This window comes from Triticum aestivum, chromosome 7B (genome assembly GCF_018294505.1).
Source record: "Triticum aestivum cultivar Chinese Spring chromosome 7B, IWGSC CS RefSeq v2.1, whole genome shotgun sequence".
Classification (NCBI taxonomy): Eukaryota; Viridiplantae; Streptophyta; class Magnoliopsida; order Poales; family Poaceae; genus Triticum; species Triticum aestivum.
The window spans coordinates 224,910,875-224,922,342 of NC_057813.1; positions in this window are offsets into that span (position 1 = coordinate 224,910,875).

The following is an 11,468-nucleotide window of genomic DNA, read 5'->3' on the forward strand; positions in this document are numbered from 1 at the left end:
TGGGATAAATTATACCTGCCTCAAGGAGTTTCAGTATCTCCTTTCTTACCACTTCTTTCATCTTAGGATTTAACCGTCGTTGATGATCTCTAACTGGTTTGGAGCCTTCGTCCAATTTAATTTTGTGTTGTCATAGAGTGGGACTAATGCCCTTAAGATCATCTAGAGTATATCCAATAGCAGCACGGGTCTTCTTCAGAGTTTTCAATAATCTTTCCTCTTCCTGCTCTGAAAGGTTAGCACTAATAATAACATGATATATCTTCTTTTCATCAAGATAAGCATATTTAAGATTATCAGGTAAAGGTTTGAGCTCAAACACGGGACCACCCTTGGGTGGAGGGGGATCCCCTAGGATTTCAACATGCAAGTTGTGTTTCAGAATAGGACCCTGTTGAAGGAATAATTCATCTGTTTCCCTTCTTTCATTCATAAACATATCATTTTCATGGTCTAACAAATATTGTTCTAAAGGATCAGTAGGAGGCATGGCAATAGAAGAAAGACCAATAATTTCATCCTTACTAGGCAATTCTTTATCATGGGGTTGTCTACGAAATTTAGCAAAATTAAACTCATGTTTTATATCCCCCAAACCAATTGTAACAACGTCCTTTTCACAATCAATCCTAGCATTAACAATATTCAAGAAGGGTCTACCAAATATAATGGGACAAAAGTCATCTTGTGGGGAACCAAGAACAAGAAAATCAGCAGGATATTTAACCTTCCCACACAAGACTTCGACATCTCTAACAATCCCAAATGGTGTAATAGTATCTCTATTGGCAAGCTTAATTGTAACATCAATATCTTCCAACTCAGCGGGTGCAATATCATTCATAATTTCTTCATATAAGGAAAAAGGTATTGCACTAGCATTAGCACCTATATCACATAAGCCATGATAACAATGATCTCCTATTTTAACAGAAATAACAGGCATGCCTACAACAGGTCTATGTATCTTAGCATCTGGTCTGGCAATATTAGCAGCTTCATCATAGAAGTAAATAACATGCCCATCTATATTATCATCCAAGAGATCTTTAACCATAGCAATACAAGGTTCAACTTTGATTTGCTCAGGAGGTGTATATGTTCTAGTATTACTCTTACGAACCACAGTCGAAGCTTTAGCATGATCCTTTATTCTAACAGGAAAAGGTGGTTTCTCAACATAAGTAGTAGGAACAATAGGATCATTATAAGTGATAGTCTTTTCTTCAACTGTAACAGGTGCAACTACTTTTACTTTAGTGGGAGGATTATATTTAAACCACTTCTCCTTAGGGAGATCAACGTGAGTAGCAAAAGATTCACAGAAAGAAGCTACTATCTCAGAGTCAAGTCCATATTTAGAGCTAAATCCACGAAAAGCATCGGTATCCATAAAAGATTTGACACAATCGAACTTAGGTGTCATACCTGACTCCTTACCATCATCGGAACCCCAATCTTCAGAGTTGCGTTTAATTCTTTCCAATAATTCCCATTTGAAATCAATAGTCTTCAGCATATAAGAACCAGCACAGGAAGTATCGAGCAGGTTGCGATCATTAAGAGAAAGCCGAGCATAAAAGTTTTGAATAATCATCGGGAATACCCGCAAGCTTAAATAATCCACAAACTTTATCCACATAGATAAGGTGTAAATCGGGATGCAATGTTCCATCTCCTGCAAAGGGATTAGCTAGCAGTTTCTCTATCATACCCAAAGGAATCTCAAAGTAAACATTTTCAGTAGGTTTAGTAGGTTGAGGAAAAAACTCTCTGCTCTACTGGTCGGGGCGAAGATGCCCCGAACAAGCCCCTCAAAGGATTAGTTTCCATAGTAACAAGTGGCAGAAAATTTCAGCACACTATATAAATGTTTCCTTACCAAGTTCCACTCACCAAAGGCGCTTTACTCCCCGGCAACGGCGCCAGAAAAGAGTCTTGATGACCCACAAGTATAGGGGATCTATCGTAGTCCTTTCGATAAGTAAGAGTGTCAAACCCAACAAGGAGCAGAAGGAAATTACAAGCGGTTTTCAGTAAGGTATTCTCTGCAAGCACTGAAAGTGTAGGTAACAGATAGTTTTGTGATAAGATAATTCGTAACGGATAACAATCAATGAAAGTAAATAAGGTGAAGCAAGGTGGCCCAATCATTTTTGTAGCAAAGGACAAGCCTGGACAATTTCTTATAATGAGAAAAGCTCTCCCGAGGACACATGGGAATTATCGTCAAGCTAGTTTTCATCATGCTCATATGATTCGCGTTTGTTACTTTGATAATTTCATATGTGGGTGGACCGGTGCTTGGGTACTGCCCTTTCTTGTACAAGCATCCCACTTATGATTAACCCCTATTGCAAGCATCCACAACTACTAAAGAAGTATTAAGGTAAACCTAACCATAGCATGAAACTAGTGGATCCAAATCAGCCCCTTACGAAGCAACGCATAAACTATGGTTTAAGCTTCTGTCACTCTAGCAACCCATCATCTACTTATTACTTCCAATTCCTTCCTCTAGGACCAAATAATGGTGAAGTGTCATGTAGTGGACGTTCACATAACACAACTAGAGGAGAGACAACATAGATCTCATCAAAATATCGAACAAATAACAAATTCACATGACTACTAATAGCAAGACTTCACCCATGTCCTCAGGAACAAACGTAACTACTCACAAAGCATATTCATGTTAATAATCATAGGAGTATTAATATGCATTAAGGATCTGAACATATGATCTTCCACCAAATAAACCAATTAGCATCAACTACAAGGAGTAATCAACACTACTAGCAACCCACATGTACCAATTTGTGGTTTTGATACAAGATTGGATACAAGAGATGAACTAGGGTATTGAGAGGAGATGGTGCTGGTGAGATGTTGATGGAGATTGACCCCTCCTGATGAGAGGATCGTTGGTGATGATGATGGTGATGATTTGCCCCTCCCGGAGGGAAGTTTCCGCGGCAGAACAGATCCGCCGGAGCCCTAGAATGGTACCGCCAAGGTTCCGCCTCGTGGCGGTGGAGTTTCGTCCTGTAAGCTTGCTTATGATTTTTTTTCTAGGGTAAAAGCCTTCATATAGCAGAAGATGGACACCGGAGGGCCACCAGGGGGCCCATGAGATAAGGGGCGTGCCCAGTAGGGGGGCACCCCCCATCCTCGTGGCCTGGGTGTGGGCCCCCTCTAGTACTTTCTTTTCTCAATAATTCTTATTAATTCTAAAAATAACTTTCGTGGAGTTTTAGGACTTTTGGAGTTGTGCAGAATAGGTTTCCAATATTTGCTCCTTTTCCAGCCAGAATCCCAGCTGCCCGCATTCTCCCTCTTCTTGATAAACCTTGTAAAATAAGAGACAATAGCCATACGTATTGTGACATAATGTGTAATAATAGCCCATAATGCAATAAATATCAATATAAAAGCATGATGCAAAATGGACATATCAAATTGCGTCTCCGGCCCGCCCAGGATGAAAAGCCCATTTTCTGTCATGATTTTTTGTCATAGAAGTAGGAGCCCACCACATCTATGATGATACCGGGTTTTGTCACAATTATCGTCATAGAAGTGTCATAAGTATGATAGAAAAAAAATCCATTCGGCCCAAAATGTCACGGATGTGTCTTTTTTTGTAGTGACACTCCATTCTCCGAAACAATGGAGCGAGCCACTGACTTATTGGAAATAATATATACCGATGTATGCGGTCCGATGAGTGTTGAGGCTCGCGGCAGGTATCATTATTTTCTGACCTTCACAGATGATTAGAGAAGATATGGGTATATCTACTTAATGAAACACAAGTCTGAAACATTTGAAAAGTTCAAAGAATTTTAGAGTGAAGTAGAGAATCATCGTAAAAAGAAAATAAAGTTTCTACAATCTGATCGTGGAGGTGAATATTTGAGTTACGAGTTTGGCCTTCATTTAAAACAATGTGGAATAGTTTCACAACTCATGCCACCTGGAACACCACAACGTAATGGTGTGTCCGAATGTCGTAACTGTACTTTATTAGATATGGTGAGATATGATGTCTCTTACCGATTTATCACTATCGTTTTGGGGTTATGCATTAGAGACATCTGCATTCGTGTTAAATAGGGCACCGTCTAAATCCGTTGAGACGACACCATATGAACTGTATTTTGGCAAGAAACCTAAGCTGTCATTTCTTAAAGTTTGGGGTTGTGATGCTTATGTGAAAAAGCTTCAGCCTGATAAGCTCGAACCCCAATTGGAGAAGTGTGTCTTCATAGGATACCCAAAAGAAACTGTTGGGTACACCTTCCACCACATATCCGAAGGCAAGATCTTTGTTGCTAAGAATGGATCCTTTCTAGAGAAGGAGTTTCTCTCGAAAGAATTGAGTGGAAGGAAAGTAGAACTTGATGAGATAACTGTACCTTCTCTCAAATAAGAAAGTAGCTCATCACAGAAAACCATTCCCGTGATGCCTACACCAACTAGAGAGGAAGCTAATGATAATGATCATGAAACTTCAAATCAAGTTACTACCAAACCTCGTAGGTCAACCAGAGCACATTCTGCACCGGAGTGGTATGGTAATCTTGTTCTGGAAGTCATGTTACTAGACCATGACGAACCTACGAACTATGAAGAAGCTATGATGAGCCCAGATTCCGCGAAATGGCTTGAGGCCATGAAATCTAAGATAAGATCCATGTATGAGAACAAAGTATGGACTTTGGTTGACTTGACCGATGATCGCGAGCCATAGAGAATAAATGGATCTTCAAGAGGAAGACTGGCGCTGATGGTAGTGTTACTGTCTACAAAGCTCAACTTGTCGCAAAAGGTTTTCGACAAGTTCAAGGAGTTGACTACGATGAGACTTTCTCACCCGTAGCTATGCTTAAGTCTGTCCGAATCATGTTAGCAATTGCTGCATTTTATGATTCTGAAATCTGACAAATGGACTCAAAACTGCATTCCTTAATGGATTTCTTAAAGAAGAGTTGTATATGATGCAACCAGAAGGTTTTGTCGATCCTAAAGGTGCTAACAAAGTGTACAAGCTCCAACGATCCATTTATGGATTGGTGCAAGCACTCGGAGTTGGAATATACGCTTTGGCGAGGTGATCAAAGCATATGGTTTTATACAGACTTTTGGAGAAGCCTGTATTTACAAGAAAGTGAGTGGGAGCTCTATAGCATTTCTAATATTATATCTAGGTGACATATTGTTGATTGGAAATGATATAGAATTTTTGGATAGCATAAAAGGATACTTGAATAAAAGTTTTTCAACGAAAGACCTCGGTGAAGCTGCTTATATATTGGGCATCAAGATCTATAGAGATAGATCAAGAAGCTTAATTGGACTTTCACAAAGCACATATCTTGATAAAGTTTTGAAGAAGTTCAAAATGGATCAATCAAAGAAAGGGTTCTTGCATGTGTTACAAGGTGTCAAATTGAGTCAGACTCAATGCCCGACCACTGCAAAAGATAGAGAGAAAATGAAAGTCATTCCCTATGCCTCAGCCATAGGTTCTATCATGTATGCTATTATGTGTATGATGTCTACTACACAACCTTCTTCTTGTAGACGTTGTTGGGCCTCCAAGTGTAGAGGTTTGTAGGACAGTAGCAAATTTCCCTCAAGTGGATGACCTAAGGTTTATCAATCCGTGGGAGGCGTAGGATGAAGATGGTCTCTCTCAAGCAACCCTACAACCAAATAACAAAGATTCTCTTGTGTCCCCAACACACCCAATACAATGGTAAATTGTATAGGTGCACTAGTTCGGTGAAGAGATGGTGATACAAGTGCAATATGGATGATAGATATGAGTATTAGTAATCTGAAAATATAAAAACAGCAAGGTAACTAATGATAAAAGTGAGCACAAACGGTATTGCAATGCGTTGAATCAAGGCCTAGGGTTCATACTTTCACTACTGCAAGTTCTCTCAACAATAATAACATAATTGGATCATATAACTATCCCTCAACATGCAACAAAGAGTCACTCCAAAGTCACTAATAGCAGCGAACAAACGAAGAGATTATGGTAGGGTACGAAACCACCTCAAAGTTATTCTTTCTGATCGATCTATTCAAGAGTTCGTAGTAAAATAACACGAAGCTATTCTTTCCATTCGATCTAATCTAGAGTTCGTACTAGAATAACTCCTTAAGACACAAATCAACCAAAACCCTAATGTCACCTAGATACTCCAATGTCACCTCAAGTATCCATGGGTATGATTATACGATATGCATCACATAATCTCAGATTCATCTATTCAACCAACACATAGAACTTCAAAGAGTGCCCCAAAGTTTCTACGGAAGAGTCAAGACGAAAACGTGTGCCAACCCCTATGCATAAGTTCACAAGGTTACTGAACCCGCAAGTTGGTCACCAAAACATACATCAAGTAGATCACGTGAATATCCCATTGTCACCACAGATAAGCACTTGCAAGACATACATCAAGTGTTCTCAAATCCTTAAAGACTCAATCCGATAAGATAACTTCAACAGGAAAACTCCATCAATTACAAGAGAGTAGAGGGGGAGAAACATCAAAAGATCCAACTATAATAGCAAAGCTCGCGATACATCAAGATCGTGCCAAATCAAGAACACAAGAGAGAGAGAGAGAGAGAGAGGGAGATCAAACACATAGCTAATGGTACTACCCTCAGCCCCGAGGGTGAACTACTCCCTCCTTGTCATGGAGAGCACTGGGATGATGAAGATGGCAACCGGTGAGGGATCCCCCTCCGGCAGGGTGCCGGAACAGGGTCCCGATAGGTTTTGGTGGCTATAGAGGCTTGCGGTGGCGAAACTCCTGATCTAGGTTATTTTCTGGAGGTTTATGTATTTATAGGAATTTTTGGCGTATGTATCACATCAGGGGGGGGTCTCTGGATCATCCATGAGATAGGGCGGCGCGCCCGGGGGGTAGGGCGTGCCCCCCACCCTCGTGGACGGCCCGGGACTCTTCTGGCCCAACTCTTTCACTCCGGGGGCTTCTTTTGTTCCATAAAAAATCATCAAAAATTGGCACGACAATTGGACTCTGTTGGGTATTCCTTTTCTGTAAAACTCAAAAACAAGGAAAAAACAGAAACTGGCACTGGGCTCTAGGTTAATAGGCTAGTCCCAAAAATCATATAAAATAGCATAAAAACGCATATAAAACATCCTAGATGGATAATATAATAGCATGGAACAATAAAAAATTATAGATACGTTGGAGACGTATCAAGCATCCCCAAGCTTAATTCCTGCTCGTTCTCGAGTAGGTAAATGATAAAAACAGAATTTTTGATGTGGAATGCTACCTAACATTTTTATCAATCTAATATTCTTTATTGTGGCAAGAATATTCCGATCCATAAGATTCAAAACAAAAGTTTAATATTGACATGAAAACAATAATACTTCTAGCATACTAACAAAGCAATCATGTCTTCTAAATAACATGGCCAAAGCAAGCTATCCCTACAAAATCATATAGTCTGGCTATGCTCTATCTTCATCACACAAAATATTTAAATCCTGCACAACCCCGATGACAAGCTAAGAAATTGTTTCATACTTTTGATGTTCTCAAACTTATTCAATCTTCACGCAATACATGAGCGTGAGCCATGGACATAGCAGTATAGGTGGAATAGAATGGTGGTTGTGGATAAGACAAAAAGGAGAAGATAGTCTCACACCAAGTAGGCGTATCAACGGGCTATGGAGATGCCCATCAATAGATATCAATGTGAGTGAGTAGGGATTGCCATGCAACGGACGCACTAGAGCTATAAGTGTATGAAAGCTCAACAAAAGAAACTAAGTGGGTGTGCATCCAACTCGCTTGCTCATGAAGACCTAGGGCATTTTGAGGAAGCCCATCATTGGAATATACAAGCCAAGTTCTATAATGTAAAATTCTCACTAGTATATGAAAGTGACAACATAGGAGACTCTCTATCATGAAGATCACGGTGCTACTTTGAAGCACAAGTGTGGTAAAAGGATAGTAATATTGCCCCTTCTCTCTTTTTCTCTTTTTTTTGCCTTCTCTTTTTTATGGCCTCTTTTTTCTCTTTTTTATATTTTTCGTCCAGAGTCTCATCCCGACTTGTGGGGGAATCATAGTCTCCATCATCCTTTCCTCACTTGGACAATGCTCTAATAATGATGATCATCGCACTTTTATTTACTTACAAATCAAGAATTACAACTCGATACTTAGAACAAAATATGACTCTATGTGAATGCCTCCGGCGGTGTACCGGGATATGCAATGAATCTAGAGAGACATGTATGAAAGAATTATAAAGATGGCTTTGCCACAAATACGATGTCAACTACATGATCATGCAAAGCAATATGACAATGATGGAGCGTGTCATAATAAACGGAACGATGGAAAGTTGCATGGCAATATATCTTGGAGTGGCTATGGAAATGCCATAATAGGTAGGTATGGTGGCTGTTTTGAGGAAGGTATATGGTGGGTGTATGATACCGGCGAAAGGTGCGCGGTATTAGAGAGGCTAGCAATGGTGGAAGGGTGAGAGTGCGTAATCCATGGACTCAACATTATTCATAAAGAACTCACATACTTATTGCAAAAATATATTAATTATCGAAACAAAGTACTACGCACATGCTCCTAGGGGGATAGACTGGTAGAAAAAGACCATCGCTCGTCCCCAACTGCCACTCATAAGGAAGACAATCAATAAATAAATCATGCTCCGACTTCATCACATAACGGTTCACCATATGTGCATGTTATGGGAATCAAAAACTTTAACACAAGTATCTCTCAAATTCACAAATACTCAACTAGCATGACTCTAATATCACCATCTTCATATCTCAAAACAATCATAAGGAATCAAACTTCTCATAGTATTCAATGCACTGTATATGAAAGTTTTTATTATACCCATCTTGGATGCCTATCATATTAGGACTAGTTTCATAACCCAAGCAAATTACCATGCAGTTCTAGAGACTCTCAAAATAATATAAGTGAAGCATGTGAGTTCATCTATTTCTTCAAAATAAAACCACCGTCGTGCTCTAAAAGGATATAAGTGAAGCACTAGAGCAAATGACAAACTACTCCGAAAGATATAAGTGAAGATCAATGAGTAGCCGAATACTTATGCAACTATGTGAAGACTCTCTAATATTTAAGAATTCCAGATCTTGGTATTTTATTCAAACAGCAATCAAAACAAAATAAAACAATATTTCAAGGATAGCACTCATCATGTGAAGAAGCAAAAACTTAGGCTCAACCGATACTAACCGACAATTGTTGAAAAAGAAAGGTGGGATGCCTACCGGGATGCCTTGGGATGCCTTGGGCATTCCAAATATTGAGCTTTTGTGTCTCCTTAATTCCTCTCATATCATGGTTTCCCTAAATCTTCAAAAAACTTCATCCACACAAAACACAACAAGAACTCGTGAGATAAGTTAGTATAAACCAATGCAAAAACCTTATCATTCTCTACTGTAGCAAATCACAAAAATTATTATTCAACATTGCATACAAAATGTCTCTACATATTTAATACTCCTATCCTCAAATAGAATCATTAAACAAGCAAACATATGCAAACAATGCAAACATAACAGCAATCTGCCAAAACAGTACAGTCTGTAAAGAATGCAAGATTCATCATACTTCCCTAACTCCAAATATTATGAAATTATACCACACTGTAGAAAATTTATCAGAGAATATTATGCAAAAAGTTTCAACATTTTATCATATTCTGACTTTTCTAGGGAATTTTTGCAACAACAATAAACTTTCTGTTTGAAACAGCAACATGTATACTTGCAAAATAAGCATGGTAAAGGATATCCTTGACATTTTTATTGAAAATAAAGACGCAAAACATTAATTTAAATAACAGGAAGCAAATCCTAACAAAATTAAATGACGCTCGAAGCAAAACACATATCATGTGGTGAATAAAAATATAGCTCCAAGTAAAGTTACCGATGAACAAAGACGAAAGAGGGGATGCCTTCCGGGGCATCCCCAAGCTTAGGCTCTTGGTTGTCCTTGAATATTACCTTGGGGTGCCTTGGGCATCCCCAAGCTTAGGATCTTGCCACTCCTTATTCCATAGCCCATCGAATCTTTACCCAAAACTTGAAAACTTCACAACACAAAACTCAATAGAAAATCTTATGAGCTCCATTAGTATAAGAAAATAAATCACCACTTAGGTACTGTTGTGAACTCATTCTAAATTCATATTGGTGTAATATCTACTATACTCCAACTTCTCTATGCTTCATACCCTCTGATACTACTCATAGATTCATCAAAATAAGCAAACAACACATAGAACAGAATTTGTCAAAAACAGAACAGTCTGTAGTAATCTGTATCAAACGTATACTTCTGGAACTCCAAAAACTCTGAAATAAATTCGCGGACCTGATGAATTTGTCTATTAACCTTCTCCAAAAATAATCAACCTAAAAGCACTCTCCAGTAAAAAAAGGCAGCTAATCTCGTGAGCGCTAAAGTTTCTGTTTTTTACAGCAAGATCATAAAGACTTCACCCAAGTCTTCCCAAAGGTTCTACTTGGCACAAACACTAATTGAGAAATAGTATAATGCAGCTAGCTAGGAGCCTCCACAGTGATTTGACTACCTCAACCGTCGGATCCTCGAACCAATGGTTCAGATCCAACTCCCATCGTCCCAAGTCGCCTGCGCGCTGCTTGCACCGTCTCACGGGCCGCTTCTCCGCAGAACGACCTGCTTTTGCTCTCCTTAATCGGGTCGTCCAAGGCCCACTTCTTATCCAACCAAACAGGTTCTCTGTTCCTCCGCGCTGCCATTTGTTCCTCTGCGCCGTTGTGCCTTCCTCCCCGATGCGCCGACTTTCCATTGTGGGCGTGCTTGTGCTACGTGACTGCATCTGCGCCGGTCCGGTTCACCCTCCCTCTAATCTTCCTCCGTAGCCCCTTCCTTGCAGTCTGCAATCCGCTTTGTTTCTCCCATTCATCTGTGGCCTCCACTTCCTGCGACAGCCATGTTTCTTGCCTAGGGTTAGTTTGTGTTCACGTACTCTCCTTCATCCCTGTTTTATCATTTGTTCATTACCCAGACATCTTACTTGCAATTGTTTTTGGATCTGCTCGATGGTTCAGATTTTCTGTTTGGAACAAGGCCATTGGAGATAATCTGGGAAAAGGAAGAGGATCTTGTGTTGTGAACGACGGCAACAGATGGCTGATCTCTCGCTAGCCGCTACCCTTCTCTCTGTGGGCTGGCTTCTCCCTACATAGTGATTTGTCAGCATCTGTGGCTATGTACATAGAAAGGGACATGGAGGTAGGCGAGCTCATGTCGTGGATACTGTGCAATCCTGGGCAGGGGCATCACTCATAGCGATATATGGCACGCTGATGGCTGGAGACGGGAAGAAATTTC